The sequence below is a fragment of the Ovis aries genome, chromosome 15 (assembly GCF_016772045.2).
Source record: "Ovis aries strain OAR_USU_Benz2616 breed Rambouillet chromosome 15, ARS-UI_Ramb_v3.0, whole genome shotgun sequence".
Lineage (NCBI taxonomy): Eukaryota > Metazoa > Chordata > Mammalia > Artiodactyla > Bovidae > Ovis > Ovis aries.
In genome coordinates, this window is record NC_056068.1 from 33862603 (window position 1) to 33881488 (window position 18886).

The 18886-nt window shown below is 49.0% G+C and overlaps 1 protein-coding gene across 8 annotated transcripts in view; it reads left to right on the plus strand.

Moving 5' to 3' along the window:
* GRAMD1B (GRAM domain containing 1B) overlaps nucleotides 1-18886 on the plus strand; it is a 202476-nt gene that overhangs the window by 82192 nt on the left and 101398 nt on the right. Inside the window, exons 1-2 of one of the 8 annotated variants that reach the window (XM_027979344.3) lie at nucleotides 6502-6646; nucleotides 7239-7282. The exons of 6 other annotated variants lie outside the window; for them this stretch is intronic. The gene's annotated coding sequence lies outside the window, so the exon portion shown is untranslated. Of the gene's footprint in view, nucleotides 1-6501; nucleotides 6647-7238; nucleotides 7283-18886 lie in introns of those variants that run through there. One more of the 8 variants, XM_060399799.1, reaches the window with a different exon arrangement.

Here is an 18886-nt window from a genome sequence, read left to right on the forward strand (position 1 = left end):
CTCTCCCCTGGCTGCTGACCCCCCTGCTCAGATAATCCCGTGGCTTCTCATCTCTCACCCTAAACCCTGATGGGAAGGGCTCTGGGGTCCTCTGCTACCGGGCTGGCTGGAAGTCTTGTGTGAAAATCAATACAGGCATAGGCGTCAACCTCCAGTGAGAGGAGTGGGAGGATTACCCACCTTAGGCATTTATGACCCTTCCTATTTTTGAAGCACTTGCACAAATCTGTCAAGTGGAGGTCTTGCTCAGGGACCAGCTGCTGGCTGGAAGTAGTGTGACTCCACTGGAGATGGTGAGTCAGGGCGGGAGTGGGGTAACCAGAGCAGTGCCAGCTTTGCAGTGGCACCAAGTGCAGATGGCCTAGGGATTTGAGGGAACTCGGGGGCTTCCTGTTGTGAGTTGTGACACTCCTGAGTGTCCTTAAAATAGTCATCATACAGGCCACATTACTTTAGTTAACGTTTGTGGAAAGTGCCTATTACGTGTCAGTCACTGGGCTCTTGTTTCAGGTTCCCCGTTTTTCTATGAAATAGTATTAACTATTGCCTCCATTATATAGATGGGAAAACTGAGGCTTAGGGAGGTGTCAGAGCTTGCATAGGAACACGCCACTGCTAAGTGGTGGGCTGAAATCCAGGTAATTTGACTCTAGCTTTTAACCGCTATGCGACACTGTCCTGTCCAGTTCTAGAGGCTGATGTCCAGGCAGTATTGTTGATATTCCTGTTGCTTGTGAGGTCCCGGGAAGTGCTGGTGGCTGAGGCAGATGAGTCTCCCCTTTGGATGTCTTGTACCCTGAGGAGCTTTGATGTGAAGCCGCAGTGGTCTTGGCAAAGACTGGCCTGAGCTGTGGGTTTCCCTAAGTGAGCCCCCGTAGGAGGTGGGTGGCCTGGCATGGTCCCTTATCCAGCCAGTGGAGGGTGCCGTCCAGGCAGCAGCTCAGCCTCGCGAGACCAAGTCAGACTTGCACTTGGCAGGATTAGCTGCCAGCTCCCGAGTTTCCCTCCTGCTGCGCAGTTTCTCTCCAGCCACGGCTCCTCTCGGACACTTCGGTTAAACCCTCTAGTGGAAATTTCCGCTTTGAGTTTGGAATTGCTTAGTCTCCTTTCTTCTCCCACTTCCAGTCTGATTGGTTTCCTGATTTTCTTATTTCTTTTTTTTTCTAATTTTATTTCTTTGTTGGTTTTCGCTGTGCTGAGTCCTCATTGCAGTACGGGCTTTTCTCTAATTGCGGTGCGCCAGCTTCTCATTGTGGTGGCTTCTCTTGTTGCAGAGCACGGGTGCTAGGGCTCACGGGCTTCAGTAGTTGGGGCGTGTGGGCTCAGTAGTTCGGCTCGCAGGTTCTAAACCACAGGCTCAATAGTTGTGGCACATGGGCTTCGTTGCTCTGTGGCATGTGGGATCCACCTGGACCAGGGATCAAATCCGGTGGATTCTTGACCACTGAGCCGCCGGGGAAGCCCTGGATTTTCTTTGTGAATCTTTCTTTCCCTTCTTATTTTCATGTGGAGTCTTTCCTTGTTCTTTGATGGCTTTCTCCCCTAAGCTCCCCCACGTGTCCCCACAGTCTCCATGACCCTTCAGCGTTACCTGCAAGTGTCTCCTGGTGGTCTTTTCCTATTGCTTTTCTGCCTTTTCCTTGCTCTAGTGACCCCACTGCTCTAGTGCTTTCATTCCACTGAAAAAGCAGTAGGGGCCGGGGTTGTTTTCTGTCCGGTCTGCTTCTACCATTGTCACCCTTCAGAGGTCTTAAAATGTTTTGCTCTGGTGAGGAGAGGTCATTTGGATGGAGGAAGACAGGAAATGAACCCCTGAATTTTTTAAAGCTCTTAGTGTTTAAGTAGTATTTCCTGTGAAGTGAAGTGAAGTGAAGGTCGCTCAGTTGTGTCCGACTCTTTGCAACTCCATGTACTATACAGTCCATGGAGTTCTCCAGGCCAGAATACTGGAGTGGGTAGCCTTTCCCTTCTCCAGGGGGTCTTCCCAGCCCAGGGATCAAACCCAGGTCTCCCACATTGCAGGCAGATTCTTTACCAGCTGAGCCAGCAGGGAAGCCCGAGAACGCTGGAGTGGGTAGCCTATCCCTTCTCCAGGGGGTCTTCCCAACCCAGGGATCAAACCCAGGTCTCCCGCATTTCTGAGCCCTTTCCCTATGTTATCTCATTTAATCCTCATAGTAGCCAGTGAGTTGAGGGATAGTGTTACCCCTGTCTCACAGATGAGGAAATGGGGCACAGAGGGGCAGTAACTTCCCCAGGGTGGCACAGCAGGGTGGGCGATTGAGTCAGAATTCAGACTTGAGGAGGAGGATTTGAGAGGCAGGCTTGCCGTGAGGCTCAGCTGCCTCTGAAGAGCTGATGGCTAACGAGCAAAGGAGAGGCTCTGGCGCCTTCCAAACCGTCAGATACACACAGTCGCCATCGTGGGAGCTCACACGCTTTGCCCCCTTTCACTTGCGCTGTCTCCCTCTTTCCTGGTCTGTCTCTTCTCTCAAGAGAAGCTGCCGTTTTCTGTATACAAGGAGAGCACGCATCAAGTGACCTCTCAAGGTCTGTCGTGCTGGGTGACTCTCCCTGTTTCATCGCCATCTTCCGTTCACAGGAAGCATCGGCAGTCTAGAGATAAGGGATTTCACCTCTTTGGCGCAGGCACCTGATCCGTACTTGTGGTCTTAGGACGGGCACAGTGATCTGGCTGCAGATTTTATGAGCAGTGCAGACAAGGCTGCCTCACCGCCCTTCGCTCAGGGAGCTGCACAGCCGCACGGTGCAGCAGGCGCGCACATCTGACCAGGGTCTGAAACAGCCAGTCCTGCTTCTCCCTGGCAGTGCCTCCTCCCAAAGGCAGGTGCCCAAGGAGGCGCTTCCTAAAAAGCGGCTGCAGTGCCTGCCTCTGAGCTATCCTCTAGGACTGGGTGCCTGGACCCCCCACCCCGCGCCCTAACCAGCCCCTGCCCAGAGTCACTGATGCCTCTTTTCAAGCATCTGTTTGTTTGTTTTTCCTCCTTAGCTTTGTACATAAGTATGGTGATTAAGAAGTTAGAATATAGTATCTAGGGTAAAGTAATTGGGCCTCCCCGGTGGCTCTGGTGGTAAAGAACCTTCTTGCCAATGCAGGAGATAAAGGAGATGCAAGTTCGATCCCTGGGTTGAGAAGATCCCCTGGAAGAGGGCATGGCAACCCACTCCAGTATTCTTCCCTGGAGAATCCATGGACAGAGGAGCCTGGTGGGCCACAGTCCATACGGTCGCAAAGAGTCGGACATGACTGTGACTGAGCATGCAGCACGCGCGTAATGAGTATGAATAATTGCCCTGGAGAGAAAATGTTGTAATGATGTTATAAAGAGCCCCCCCCCCAACCTTCCTCTGCCTGTCTATCTATCTGTCAGTCTGTCTATATATCTATCTGTTGGACTATCTATCTTATCTATCTAACTTTAAACGTTAGGCAAAATGTAAGGAGATGAAGCTGTTGGAGAACTTCTGGTTCCTAGTTCAGAAAGCAAGTGCATGAAATAGAGGAGTTATTTATCCTATAAGGAATCATCCAGATCAGTTTCTTGCTGGTAAGTAGCAGAGGTGCAGACTCAGCGGCTTCTTAATTAGATACTCTGCATTAACTTCTCTTTCCTTTTTTTCCTTCAATGTCATTCTCTTTTCTGTCTTTTTCTTTGGAGGTGTCTTTGGACTCAGGGACACAGTCCTTCTCTTCTCTCTCATTAAAGCTTAGCACTGTCCCCTACCTGCCCCAGCTGCAAGGTTGTCTGTTCTGTAGCTACTAGCACTCTCCTCTGCCCTGCTCTGAGTTCAGGGCATATGAATTGTTTTGTAAAATAAACATGAATACTTCCGGTGAAGCACCCCTTCTACACGCTGTCTACAAGCTCACCGTCCAGGGCTGTGTGAGGTGGATGCTTTTAAGAATTGAGTAGGTGAATGTGTTTGGTCCCTGGGGAGGCTGGGTGGCGTCGCATTAACATGGTCCGGTTTTTGTGTGATTCTTATGAGACAGAACATCCTCAGTCGTCGGTACCAACCTTCTGCTCTCCATCTGTCTGTACATCTGACTGTCAGCCCAGGAACAGAGAGGCCTTCAGGCCACAGTGATAGCCAGAAGGCACATTCCAGGCCTCTGAGCAGAGCTGACAGATGTGGGTCTGGCACGCCCCACACCTCTGCTATTTTTATGCGAGTATGATGGAATTTCACCACTGTGATACTGACCAAGTCTCTTTCACCTCAGGTTGAATAGGTATCTGTGACAGTAGTCTAGGGCTTATGGAAACCAGGCAATGAGTTAATCAAAAACAATTCACTGGCCTGCATGATTTTCTCTTACTCTCATCCTTGAATTTTTCATTTAGGTTTATGGAATTTGGCAGCCCTTGGCTAATAGAGTTAAGATGGGAAAGGGAAGGGAGCAGTGATCTGTCTGGGGTTGATGATGGCTGGAAAAGAATGTTCTTCCAGGAACCAGGATAGGCATCTTTTTTCCCTCGTTAATTTTAATCTTGATGGTTGACCAATTTGGTCAGGTGTCTTGGTCTACTTTTTTGCTTATATAAAGTGATCATGAATGAATCTTTGATGATTCTTTTTTTGTTGTTCCGGGGAGCAGGGGCTACTCTGTGCAGTGGCTTCTCTTGTTGCAGGGCGTAGGTACTAGGCGAACGGGCTTCAGCAGTTGCAGCACTCGGGCTCAGTAGCTGCAGCTTGCTGGCTGGTGGCTGGGCTTCAGTAGCTCCAGCACAGGGGCTCGTTCGTTGTGGGCGGAGGGCCTTAGAGCATGCAGGCTTCAGTAGTTACAGGACATGGGCTCAGTAGTTGCAGCTCGAGGGCTATAGAGCACAGGCTTAGTTGTCCGAGCCATGTGGAATCTTCCCAGACCAGGGATAGAACCCTTGTCCCCTGTATTGGCAGGTGGATTCTTATCCACTGCACCACCAGGGAAGCCCATTGATGGTTCTTCTTAAAAGCAGTTTCCATCGGACACAGGAGATTTGCTAAATTTATACAGTACCCTCTAGATGGATCCAGGATTTTTTTTTCTCCTAATGTTTGATAGTGTATTTTCTAATTTGCCATCTTCAACAGAAAGGTGGAGTCTCAAAGGGAAGTTGCAAATTGACTGAGGTTTTACATGAGTCTGTAGTCCTGGGAAGCAGGAGTTGGGAACAGATTGAGGGATGAGAAATTTGATAGAATAATGTTTAGTGGAAGGGGATTTGGAGTCAGTGAACATGGGTTTGAATCTCTGCTGTGCTGTCTGTGTGACCTTGGGCAAGTCACTTAAAGTCTCTAAATCTCAGTTTCATTATCTGTGAAATGGGGAAAACAATATTGCCTCACTGGATGCCTGAAAGTGTCAGATGAGGTAATGGATTTGCAAACATGTAAATTACGGAGCACTGTACGAATGGGAATTGCTACTGTTATTATTCCTGCGAGACCCACAGATGCTGGTAAAATAAACAAGGGGAATTGTTGATGTAATCATTCTTTTGAAAAACTCTTTCCTTGATGAGCTGGTTACCTGACTGCTTGGATTCCTTGTGAAGTCAGGCTTGAACAGAAGCAGGTACTAGAAAGAATTAGGGCAGGTACAGGTGGTAAGGGTTGAGACCTTGGGTCACTGCCTTCTTTTATTTGCTGTATTTTAATCTCTCCCTTTAACCCTTGCTTTGCTGGGTTTTCTGTGCTCTGGGGGCTGGATTGCAGAAGTTGGGGAATGAGGGCATCAATTCTCTCAGGATCTCACCACCCCTGAGGGAGAATCTGTGTAGAACTGGGGAACAAGTGCTGGGAGACCTTTCTTGGATCCTTTTGCTTTTTTGCTGGGCCTTGGTTTTCTTCTCTGTGAAAAGGAGCTGAAACTTTAAAGTCTCATCTACCTATAACTTTTTGCGGGTCTGAAATTACAGGCTTGAAGGAATCCGTGTCCCTAACAGCAAGCCCAGGTTAACGCATTAGAAGTGCTGCTGTAGAATGATGGAAGGAGGTACTTAGGGATGCCCTGGGATATTGATCTGCTCGTCCATAGTTGGTTCTCTCTGACTGAGAGAAAGATCTAAAGATGCCAATGTGTTAGGTTGAACTCCAGCAGGAAGACTGGTGGTTCACCAGAGCACACAAGCTTGTTTCCTCGCTGGTTCCGAGGAGCGGAGCTGCTCTTTTGCATTCTTGCTGCTGCTGACACCTGGTAGACTCAGAGGAATGGATACGTGTGCTGTGCTTTAAGTAGAGGCTCGGCATTTCCCCACAAATGCGAGCAGCCCATGCCCCCTTCCCGCTAGGGCCCGGGGAGCTCTGATCCCTCTCCCCACGGCTGCCCTGACTGCCACAGCCTATCCCAGGTTGCCCGGGTGAAATGGGCCAGAGAGGAAGCGGTAGTCACTGTGAGCGGAGCGGCCTGTCCCTGCTGGGCAGGAAACCTAGAGTGATGAATGGGGCCGGATGAAGTCATCCTGCTCCTCCAATCAGGCTGCTCCAGAGAGAGCCAGGGGCCTCTGCAGATCCAGCCGGCTGCCGGCTGCTCTCATGTACCTTTAGACAGAGCTGTGAGTCTCTGGGAGTGGAGTGGGGGGTGTGAGCCGCCCGCTCCGGCTCCTGTGTAGGCCTCAGTCAGTCTGAATGTTACTGCAAGGTGAGTGGCCTCGCCGGGCGTATTCCTCTTCCTCTGCGCTCTCGGCCTTGCCTGCCGGGATCTGGCTTTGTGGCTCTGGCACCTCCTTGCACGGCACCTTCCGCTTCCATCTGAGGGCCTGTGCCTTCTTCTTGAGGTTCTCACACCTGCGCCCCGCCGCCCCCCAGCCTTCTCCCCTCCTGCTGCCCCCAGCACTTGCTCAGCACCCCCAGCTGGCCTCTTCCCACGAGCTCCCCTCGCCCTGACCTGTGGGTACCAATTGGCCCGGTGATGGGAGGGCAGGGCCTTCATCTCTGTGAGCTCTCCCCCAGCAGGGGGAGCCCTGGCGAGACCTGCACTTAACTCCTGGGAAGAAGGGCCCCCTGACTCAGCCCAAAGTGGGCGTCTGTGGGAACACAGGCAGGCCCCCGACGTGCCGGGGGTGGGGGACCCCAAGGCTCTTTGCTGTCCGTCCCCAGCCGAGGAGGTCCCGGGGCCAAACCTTGGAAACAGGTCTCTCATTTCCCCTGACCTTCAGAGGGGCTGTCTGTTCTTTCCGGGTGGACCTTTGTGACTCTGCCTTTTCTCTCTGGACGACACCGCTGCCCCTTAGGCCAAGCCGCGATCATGGAGCCGGCTGATATGGCGACAGCAAAGGTAGGATGGAAATGCTGCCGGCCGCACTGTGCGTAAGTGGCTTCGCTTGGCGAGTTCTACCTTCGGTTCACTTCTCTCTCCCCTCCTGTCCCTCAGCCCGTCCCTCCGGGAGAGCACCCAGGGGCCGTGTCAGAGTGGAGGGAAATGGTGCAGGAGTGAGGACCTGCGGAGGGGAGGAAGGCCGGGCCCTCCAGTGCGCTCGCCTCACCTCTGTGCGCCTGGAAGCCTGGCGGGTGGGGGCAGTGGCCTGTGACTGATCGGGCTGACCCGTGTGTGTGCGTGTCTTTCTTGTTAGCTTTGCCTCGGTTTTCCTTGACCTTCATCCTGTGTCCTTTCTGTCGCTCTCCTCCCTTATTCTCCTTGCCTCCTCCCCGCACTGCAGTGCTGTCTTAACCCATCTGTGCCACCTCGACACTCTCTTTTCACCTTCCTTTGCTCCTCTTTTCCCTCTGCCTGCTGTATAAGGACCGGGTGGGGTCGACGTGGGCTGGACGGTCTTGAGAGCAGAGACTGCCTGTCATCCTGCAGCAAATGTTGGCCTTGGGATTGGCGAGGGGTTTGGCTCTGAGTGGTGGAGGTGGCGGCTGCCCCTCCCACCACTCATCTGATGCCCCAATGGAAGTGCGGGTCTGGGCATCTAGGAAATCGTGCCCGGTGCTGTGTCGTGGGGACCCTGTAGGCACGCTAGAGGGCGTCCCTGAGATTGGTTTCTAATCTCCCCTGACTCCTGCTTGCAATTTGCAATTTGTTTTTCTATGTGTTTTTTTCCAAACAAGGAGCATGAGCCATTAAGCGTGGATGGGGGCGCTAAGGAGGCTGAGTGTGTAAGCCCCTGTGGTCCTTCCAGAACATCTCAGGGCTTGGTTTGGGGGCCTTCCTCTTTGGCCGATGGCAGGGTCTCCTTTTTCTCAAAGATGGAAGATTGGACGAGGCTCAGACTTCTGGAGCAGGTTGGGTACCCCATGTGCGTGTGGAAGAGAGAGGGAGGTAGGAGCTCCAGCCAGCAACAGTGCTCTGGGCAGTAATGTGTTAAAGCGGCTAGGACGCATCTCTGGGAACTGCAGAGCTGAGTTCTCAGCCCTTTCCTCCCACTTCCACATGCTGTGTGCTCTGATCCAAGTTACTTAACCTCTCTGGGCTTTCATCTCCTCGGTTGCATAAAGGTGAAAATGACATGCATGTGTTGTTTTAACGAGCTTAGATTCTGTCAAAATACTTCCTTTTTTCTTGTAGACAGGAGCTAGGGAGAGCAAAACTGAATGAGAACAGGCCTCCCTGGATTCTCGGACCACATTGCCCCCCTCAGTCCCCCCGTCCTTCCTGTCTCTTTCCTTCCTTCCACAAACATTTGAGCACCCATATTGAGCATGCATGGTGCAAGGTGCTGTACCCTCTTGGCTGTGTGCTGTGGCAGCCGTGGGAGCAGGCATCTGCAACTGTGTTTGGATCCAAAACAGTGTGCTCCAAGCAGTTTACTGTCTGGCTGTAATGATGCTCTCTGTGATGTCAAGTGTCATCTCTTGCCAGGCTTATCTCTTACAAACCTGCTAGTCAACTAGCTCTTACAGTTGTAAGTGGTTTGGGATCAATCAGCTGGCTGTCAAGGGGCTGTGGTGTTGAGTGCTCTGGGAAAGGTGTGGTTTGCAGGGGTGGGGGAGTTATTACACAGTTAGTTTGGAGATTTGTGTTTGCATTTGCCTATGGAGGTAGAAACAGAATGGGCTTCATTTTTCTTGGGTTCTTGCCCTTCCTTTGTCTAGATTGTGGATTATCTAATCAGGCAAAAAAAAAAAAAAAAACCCAAAAAACAAAAAACCAGACCTTGGAGCTGAACCATTCCTGAGGCTAACATTTGTGTTCAGGACCTTGACCACAGAGGGATCTGATTGGTCAAGGAAACAGACAACATTTAACCCTAGCGTTAATTCTTTTTCTTTAACCTTTTCTAGCCCAAATCTTTTGGGGAGAGTGTACTTCAAGTGTTTTCAGTCTGGGTCCATGAACCATTAAGGTCCTTGGATGGACTTTAGGGGAGGGTCCAGGAGCTTCAATCATTTATAGACAGAATTTCCTATCTCTGTATTTTTCTGGAAAGAATATCCACAGCTCTCATCAGATCTCAGAGGGCTCATAACTCAGGAAAATTTAAACTCTTTTAACTCCCATAAAGAGTCTGCTTGCATTTTGCAACCCAGCTGCAAAGAAAACCTGTACATTGTGGTTGGCACACTGACATTGGAGGATGCTGTGCACGTGCAGGAACCAGGGAGTAAAATTTCATGATGTGACTCACTGATAACTGAGTTAATATGATGTGCATGTCATTTTTAAATGTCTTGTTATTTTTAGTCACTAAGTTGTGTCCGATTCTTTTACAACCCCATGGAGTGTAGCCCACCAGGCTCCTTTGTCCATGGATTTCCCAGGTGAGAATACTGGAGTGCATAGCCATTTCCTTCTTCAGGGATCTTCCCTACCTAGGGATCAAACCCAAATCTCTTGCATCTCCTGGATTGGCAGGCAGGTTCTTTACCCTCTGAGCCACCTGGGAAGACCTTAAAATGTCTAAATACATGTAAATTCATCTCCCTTACCTTTCCTCTGTAATATCTGATATCCTGTTCCCTGGATCCCTTCAGCTCCCAATATATTGGGTTCAATTTATTGTTGTTGTCAAGTTGCTAAGTCGTGTCCGACCCTTTGCAACCCCATGGTCTATAGCCCACCCGGCTCCTCCGTTGAATTACTCCCCAGTGAAATAACTTTTGGTGGAAGGTGTGATCACTTGATGAGAGCCCTGCCTAGTTAGACTATATTCAGTTCCTGGAGGCGAGCTTTTAGAGGTGTGACTTCATTTCTGGGTGTCTGCATTATTGCATTGAGATGGTGCTACTCTTTTTCTAAGGTTGCAGTTTCAGACTGGAGTCATTGGATGTCCCAACATGACTGTTAACATAAGTAGATGATAAATTTTATCCTGAGAGTTTCCATTTCAGCCTTGAGAAAACAGGTTGATAAGCATTCATTAATCCATTCACTCAACAAATGTTTATTAAATGCTGATTATACGCCCGCAGAGATTCAATATGTGGAAGTTTTTGATGAATAACACAAGATCACTGTGAGCACTTAGTTCGTCATGGGTTCTTGGGGAGGAGAGATGAATAGACAGATGATGATGGCACAAAGGTAATAAGGGTTGTAATAGAAGCTCAAGTCACCGGGAAAGCACAAAAGAACTATTGGATGTTGCCTGTGCAGGCATCAGGACTTTCTAAAAGAAGTGACATTTGATCTGAGGCATGGGTGGGAGTTTATTGCGTGGGCAAGCGGGGAGAGATGGTCTGGTTATAATTTGGAGCTAGACAGGTCTGAGTTCAAATGCTGGCAGTCCATGTTTTCTGGCTCAGTGAACTTGAGTGAGTTATCTTGACTTTTCCTAGTCTCAATTCTTCCTTTGTAAATGAGGGTGATGTCATCCCCCCACAGGATTGTTGTGAGGATTAAATACCTTCGGTAAAATGCCTGCATATCGGAGATGTTCACTGACCAGTCGTGAGGCAGAAGCATGCGGCAAAGCCCAGGTCACCACAAGTAGTTGTGCCTGGTCGCCGCATAGGATGCGTGTGGAAGATGGGAGGCAGATGATGAAACTGGAGAAGGAAGCGGGAGTTGACCCATCAGGACAGCCTTAGCCCTGTGTAAATACTGGGAGCAATTGAAGGACTTTATTTAAGATAGCCTCAGGTCTGCTTTTGAAAAAGTGTTCTTTGACTGCAGGGTAGACAGATCATTAGAATTTTCATTTTGTGCCATCTCTGGCAATTTTATGTTGTCCATGTCTGTCTTCCCCCACTCGTGTGCTAAGTTGCTTTAGTCAGGTCCAGTTCTTTGCGACCCTATGGACTAGAGCCCATCAGGCTCCTCTGTCCATGGGATTTTTCAGAGAATACTGGAATGGGTTGCCATGCCCTCCACCAGGGGATCTTCCCAACCCAGGTATCGAACCTGCATCTCTTATGTCTCCTGCATTGGCAGCTGGGTCCTTTACCACCAGCACCACCTGGGAAGCCCCAGAACTGATGTGACTTTATGCCTAATTAAATGGGAGGCAGGACAGGAGGCATGTAGGATGAATTCCAGGTCTCTGACTGGGTGCTGCCATCTATTGGAATAGGCTCAGGGTCATGGTCAGGAGGAGATGTAGGACAATGCGGAGTTTCATTTGTTGGTCTGGCTCTGAGGTGCCCATGGGACATAGAGGTGAAGGTATTCAGAAACAACTGGGAATTTGTATGAGTGCCCAGGGGAGTGGTCCTAGCTGTATACACATGTATATTTGGGAGGCACAGTCTTAGCTCCAAGACATTGTTCAAACACTCAGGACTGGATTAGGTCCTTAGAAGAAGAACAGTTGTAGCTATATGTGTGTAGATGGATGTTAACTGGACTTAACTGTAGTGATCTCTTTTAGTACCTACATACATGGAACCATTACGTTGTACTTCTGAAATTATCTTAATGTTATATGTCAATTATATCTCAATTAAAAAAGACTCGATTCGGAACCTCTGTGACCCAGACAGCCCCCTAGGACTGGAGATTGGACTGGAGAAGCTTTTCAGATTTTGCATCAGCAGTTACGAGGCGGAGGCTCTCTTTCAAGTGCAGTGTGAGATCGTGGAACTGAGAAGGCCTTCTTCATAGGAGAGTCTGAGCTTTGTGGGTTTTGTAGAGAAATTGAAAAGTGTTGAGGGACTGACCCAGAATTGCCACATTTTTTTTTTTTTTAACCCATAAAAGGTAACAACAGGACTAAACTGAACTAAAATGTAGAAACTACCACTACCACCATTTGTGATGTGTTGGCCGAAAGGTCAGTTCGGGATTTTTTTGTACCAGCTTATGAACTTTTTGCCAACCCAGTATTTAGTGAGGATTTAAACACAAAATTTTAAAGGATGAATTATTAAAAATTAAAGATTCAGTATATTTAGTTTTGGGAGCTTAACCACATTGCCGTTATTTTTCTCACTTGTCTGTGGATCTGCGTGGACACATCATGGTGTGGGCCAGCACTTGGGCGCTCCTGAAGCAGCACAGGTAGCTGGGGGCTGAGTTACGGGAGGACACAGGTGCATTTACTGAGGAGCCCTGCAACCTGGGCTCTTAGGTTCGCTCATGATTATGCCGGTCTCCTGCCTATCGTGATCTTAAGAGAATATCGTAGGTATAGCGGCCTGAATCATCTTTGAACATTTAATTTTCAACTTTAAGATGCTGATGAGAAAATATCCTGATGTAGGAAGTGAAACTTCAGAATGCATCCTTTTAGACACTGCCTGCTCCATCCAAATAAACCTGTATTTATTGGCAGCGATCATAGCAATATGTTCCGAAGGCACTATTTCTAGACACCTGTCATGCAAAGAGGAAGTTCTGGTCTCCATAGAGGATGATGACAAATATTGGATCCTTTTTCTGGCTAACTCTTTTGAGTTAAGGCCATACTAATCAAGAACTAATTATCACAGATTTAATATAGGCTTAGCTGAGAACATTCACCGTTACTCACTAGTTGATTGAAAAATTGGCATAGTGATTACAAACCTATCTTCATTTTGAAAAACAGAAGTACTCTGCCATTCTGATTAGCTGTGTCTCTCTAATGGGACTTATTACTTTAAACTTTATGTTAGATTTATTACAACTACTTATTGTCCATGTCTTGTGTTCCTTATTAGTTTATGAGCTCTTAGAGCTCAAGAATGATATTGGACTGATCATTGAAATATCATCTTGGTTTGCCTGGGTTATGAACACATTAGCCACTCAATGAGTACAGTTATTGTTGAATAAATAAATAAATAGCTGAGTGGCCTAACAGAAATATCACAAAATAAAACCACCCAAACATCTCCAAAAAAATAGGAAATGTGAGAAACTTTGGCAAAGAAGACAAAGCAGATCAGGAAGCACAGGAATGGAACCTGTGGTTCTTTTGCAGTGGGTAGTGGTGGTCTGCGGTCCCTGGTTGAGAACAAGCAAAACAAGGGTTAAAAAGTGTTGAGCACTTCCTCGATGTTGTATGGCGCCTTGTGTCATTGTCATGGATTGTTGACATCATCGCTTTTTTATAGATAGAGCCGAGGCATAAGTGACTTGCTCAGGGTCACGCGGCTTGTTCAGTACGGATTTGAACTCAAGTCTAGTTTCAGAATCCTCCTGCTGAACCACAAAACCATATCTCCAGGACTGGTGTCAGGCCCGTGTCAGTTAAGAATGCAGCTTTTCTCTGCTGGTCCTTCTCAACAAGCAAGCAGTTTCTCTGCCAGCAAGAGATTCTTGGCTTGTCCTTGGCCTGGAGACTTCCACTGTGAAAATGAGTTAACACTTGATTCGGCTGTCTGTTAATGGCAATTCTCATATGTCACTTAGTTGGGAGGAGAGCAGGAAGCAGCTGGCTGTGGGTGTATGGGTGCTCGGGCTCCCTCCCTGAGAAAGCCTGAGGATGTTGATGCGCATCCTCCAGGGTCCCTGACACCATCAGTCACCCCGAATTTCTCCAGAGAATAAACCAGGAAGGAGCAGGGGGGTGTAAATAGGAATCTGCCTTGTTTCTTCCATCTGGCAGCAGACATGTTTCCTTTTGTTAGGAGTGTAATTAAAATGAGGAGTGAAATGAGGCCACGGTCCCCTCTCCTGGGGGGTGGGATTTCTCCGAGGTGTGCAATGTCTTTCCCGACGGGAGGGCATTTACCTCCTAGAGGCCGCCCTTCTGTCTAGCAGCACCAGTTGTGATCCAGGACCCGCTAATGAAAGAGTTGTTGTTTCGTCGTTAAATTGTGTCCTCCTCTTTTGTGACCCCGTAGACTGAAGCCCACCAGATTCCTCTGTCCATGGGATTCTCCAGGCAAAAATCCTGGAGTGGGTTGCCGTTTCCTCCCCCAGGGGATCTTCCCGACTCAGGGATCGGATTCTTTATCCCTGAGCCGCCGGGGAAGCCCCTGATGAAGGAGGCCTACAGGTAAAGCAGCACTGAGGCAGGCAGGCAGGTTTGGAAAGCAGGGAGGGACTTTGGAGGAAAAGTGGAAGGCAGGATAAAGAGCAGGAGTCCAGTCCCCATTGGGGTTTTCATTGCCATACAGAGCAGGGCCCAGGATGGTCCTGTCTCCTTTCATCAAGCCGGGAAGTAATCATGGAGAGGGGATGTCAAGAGCTGCTTCAGCAGACAGGGAGGGAGAGCTTAACTGGCTTCCGTGCCCAGGAGAGCAGGGGAGGCGGCTCCCATCCTGGCCTGGATTAGAGGGAGAGGGGCCTGGGCTGGAGAGCGCAGACAGTTTTGAGGCACTTGTGGTTTCTGGGCACAGGGCTTTGCTCCCTAGCTTTTGCTGTCTTCACCAACCCCCACCTTATCTCAGGGTTGGGAGTAGGATCAGAAGGAGGCCTCCCAGAGCGTCAGTTTCTCCTTCCATCCAGTGTGGTTTAGTCACACCTCACTGGGTTGTTGTGAGAACCCCAGACCTAACGCACGAGAGGCCATCCGAAACTCGCTTGGACAGACATCCCTGTGTGGAACCCCTAGCCACCCACCTCCATCCCGTTTCCCTCCCTCCCCTCTGGTCCGGATGAAGAGGGGGTGGGATGAAGCCTACCAGAGCTTGGCTTTGACCTTGTCCATCCTGTTGGTTGCCTGGAGGAACCTTCTGGATTAGCAGATTGTGAAGGAGGAGCAAAGAAGGCTAGGGGTTGGAGGGTTGGGGAGGGCGGGTGGGGGGGAGGTTAGTCTGTCTGTCCATCACCCTAAGCGAATCCCTGGGGTGCAGAGGCAGAAGGAAGCGTCCTTCAAATGATCAGAGCCTGGCTGGCCTTCCCCCACGAGCCTCTCTACCCCAGCTACTCTGTGGCCTGAGCCGCCCCTCCCTAGAGTGGCCCGCGGGGCTTGAGGGCAGAGGTCCGTGCACTGGAGGGATGGGGCGGGCTCAAGAGGCTCCAGGCTGGGTGCCGACCGACCAGAGGGCAAGGCCAATGCCTGCAGTCCACACCGTCACCCCAGAGCCAGTGACTAATAGTGGCAGAGGATGGGGAGAGGAGTGGAGGAGGGGGGCCAGGGAGGAATGGAGGAGGGACGGGGAAGTGGTGGGGAGCACCTGATGGGCGCAGCTCTGGCCATCTGCCGTCCCCTCACACAGCCTCTGTTGACCGCAGCGTGGAATTCTGGCTGGAGGACGAGGTGTGGAGGCTTGTTGAAGTGTTCAGGAGGCTCCCCCTCCCCCCGCTGCTCCTCTCCGCTAGCTTCCTGACCTCCAAAATGCTCCTTAAATATACCACTCTGGGCGCCTGACGACTCCCCCTGCCTGAGCGCGGAGCTCTCTGACTCCCCAGCGTGTGACTGCAGCATTGCTCTGCCCCAGTTTTTGCCAGCTCCTGGAGGCTTGTGGCTCTGCCCTGCAACTGCGGCGCTCCTCAGGAGCAGGGGCAGAGCGAGGGCAGCGCAGATCCGAGAGCAAGAGAGAGGCAGGCCTGCGGGGACCACGTTATCCATCTATTTTCTGCTCCAGATACGCTCCACTCCCAGTGACTTCCCAAGGTCGTAAGGGGGCCTGTGCGTCTGGTGCCGGAAAGAGGAAAGAGCCGCTGGTGGGGAGGTGGGAGTCACGGGGCTGAGTTCTCGCTCGGGCTCACAGACGCAAGGCTGGGGGCCTTGGGTGTCCAGTTATTGGTCAGCAGCTGTGTGCTCTGGTTGAAAGGCCCCTCTCACCGTTCTGGCCCTGACTCAGACGAGGCAGAAAGTCCAGTTGTGATATTGTCGGGTTAGCAGAGGAACAGCACGAGGGTGGGTGAGAGCTCAGGCTCCTGGGGGCCAGGAGGGAGCCAGGGCAGCTAAAATCAGAAAGGAAGTTTTTTCCAGCCTTCATTCCAAACCCAGTAACATTTGGAAGGAACCACTGTAGCCAGAAGCTTAGAGTCATGTAAACCAACCTTCTTCTTCTGTGAACTGAACCTTGGGCACACAGCCAACTTGTGAATATTTGTGAGACTGGGAAGATCAATTTTTTGAACTGAGATTTTGGAAAATGCATATAACACAAAAGGTTGTCATTGTCAGTCCTTTCCCCACCACCGTCCTGCCCTTTCATCAGTCTGTTCACAAAAATAGGCACAGGCTCATGCCAGGTGAGCACAGCTGTACCTCTTACCCATCCTGCTGCCCACACTGTCCTCCCACCCTATGGAGGTGACCACCTCCCTAAATGTTGGCTGTGTCATCCCCGTGACTTTTCGTTTTATGGGTACAGAGGATCTCTTTATACAGATTCTCCATCTATATGGCTATAAATTATCTGGCTTCAATCTGTTGATCTCAGGCTTCCCTGGTGGTTCAGATGGTAGAGGATTTGCCTGCAATGCAGGAGACCTGGGTGCAATGCAGAAGACACCCTGGGTCGGGAAGAGCCCCCAGAGAAGGGAATGGCAACCCACTCTAGTGTTCTTGCCTGAAGAATTCCACGGACAGGATTCTGGCAGGCTACAGTCCATGGGATCACAAAGAGTTGGACAAAACTGAGCGTTACTTGGGCAAAAGTAACACTTTCACTTTTCACTTTCATCTATCTGTGATGTGTTATATATATATTATATATATATAATCATACTGTAGGTGTTCTTCTCTGATTCACTTCCTCTGTTCAACATTGTTTCTGAGAGTCATCCATTTTTTTGCATGTGACAGTAATTTATACATGTTCTGTACGCTGTTGTTATATCCTGGGGCTTCCCAGGTGGCTCAGTGGTGAAGAACCCACCTGCCAGTGCAGGAGACACAGGAGACGCAGATTTGATCCCTTGATTGGGAAGATCTCCTGGAGAAAGGAATGGCTACCCATTCCAGTATTCTTGCATGGAGAATGCCATGGACAGAGGAGCCTGGCGAGCTACCTACAGTCCATGAGGTCACAAAGAGTTGGATGCCACTGAGCACGCAGGCACGTATTGCTGTATACTATCCCAGGTCAAGAAAACAGCAGTTAATTTTCCTTCCTGTTGTTGATAGACAATTTTCCCCAGTGTTTTGTTGGGTCCCTGCAAACCATGTTGTCACATTCAGTGCTGTGTGAAGTTTCTCATGTGAGCCCTGACTTTAGACGTTAGGGGAGGCATGTCTTCAGCCCGCCTGCATAGTACCAGGTAGTTTCCTTAGGAATCAGACTAACACACACTCGCATAGCTCCTTTCCAACCTTGATATTGTTAGACTTAGACTTTTTATTTATTTTATTAAGATTTTTTTTAATTTTTATTTTTACTTTATCTTGCTTTACAATACTGTATTGTTTTTGCCATACATTGACATAAATCAGCCACGGGTGTACATGAGTTCCCAATCCTGAACCCCCCTACCACCTCCCACCCTATATCATCTCTCTGGATCATTCCTGTGCACCAGCCCCAAGCATCCTGTATCCTGTATCGAACATAGACTGGCGATTCGTTTCTTACATGATAGTATACATGTTTCAATGCCATTCTCCCAAATCATCCCACCCTCTCCCTCTCCCTCAGAGTCCAAAAGTCCGTTCTATTCATCTGTGTCTCTTTTGCTGTCTCGCATAGAGGGTTATCATTACCATCTTTCTAAATTCCATATATGTGTGTTAGTATACTGTATTGATGTTTTTCTTTCTGGCTTACTTCACTCTGTATAATCGGCTCCAGTTTCATCCACCTCATGAGAACTGATTCAAATGTATTCTTTTTAATGGCTGAGTAATACTCCATTGTGTATATGTACCACAGCTTTCTTATCCATTCATCTGCTGATGGACATCTAGGTTGTTTCCATGTCCTGGCTATTATAAACAATGCTGCGATGAGCATTGCGGTACACGTGTCTCTTTTAATTCTGATTTCCTCGGCACACCAGTCAGAATGGCAGCGATCCAAAAGTCTACAAGCAATAAATGCTGGAGAGGGTGTGGAGAAAGGGAACCCTCTTACACTGTTGGTGGGAATGCAAACTAGTACAGCCACTGTGGAGAACAGTGTGGAGATTCCTTTAAAAATTGCAAAAGATTTTTTTTTAATGTGGACCATGTTTTGAAGTCTTCATTGAATTTTTCTCAATAGTGTTTCTATGTTTTGGTTTTTTGGTCTTGAAGCATGTGTGATCTTAGCTCCCCAACCAGGGGTCGAATCCTTACCCTCTGCATTCAAAGGTGAAGTCCTGACCACTGGACCACCATGAAAGTCCCTGTTAGATTTTTAAAATTTTACCAGTCGTCTGGGTATGAGGTGGTATCTCACCGAAGTTTAAATTTGCATTTTCCTAAGTACTCATAAACTTGAGCACCATTTTGTATCTTTATTAATCACTTCCTCTTCTGAAAGTGCTTATTCAAATCATTTGTCTATTTTTCTCATTGTTTTTTTCTTATTAATTTATAGAATTTTTAAAATAAACTCTGAATAACTCCAGTTATTACACAGTCCAATTACATATATTATACAGTCTTCTCTCAGAAAAATCTTGTCTTTTCTGTGGACAATGCTGATGATCATATGTTCTTAATCTTACTGTGGTTACAGCCTTCCTTTTCTGGACTTT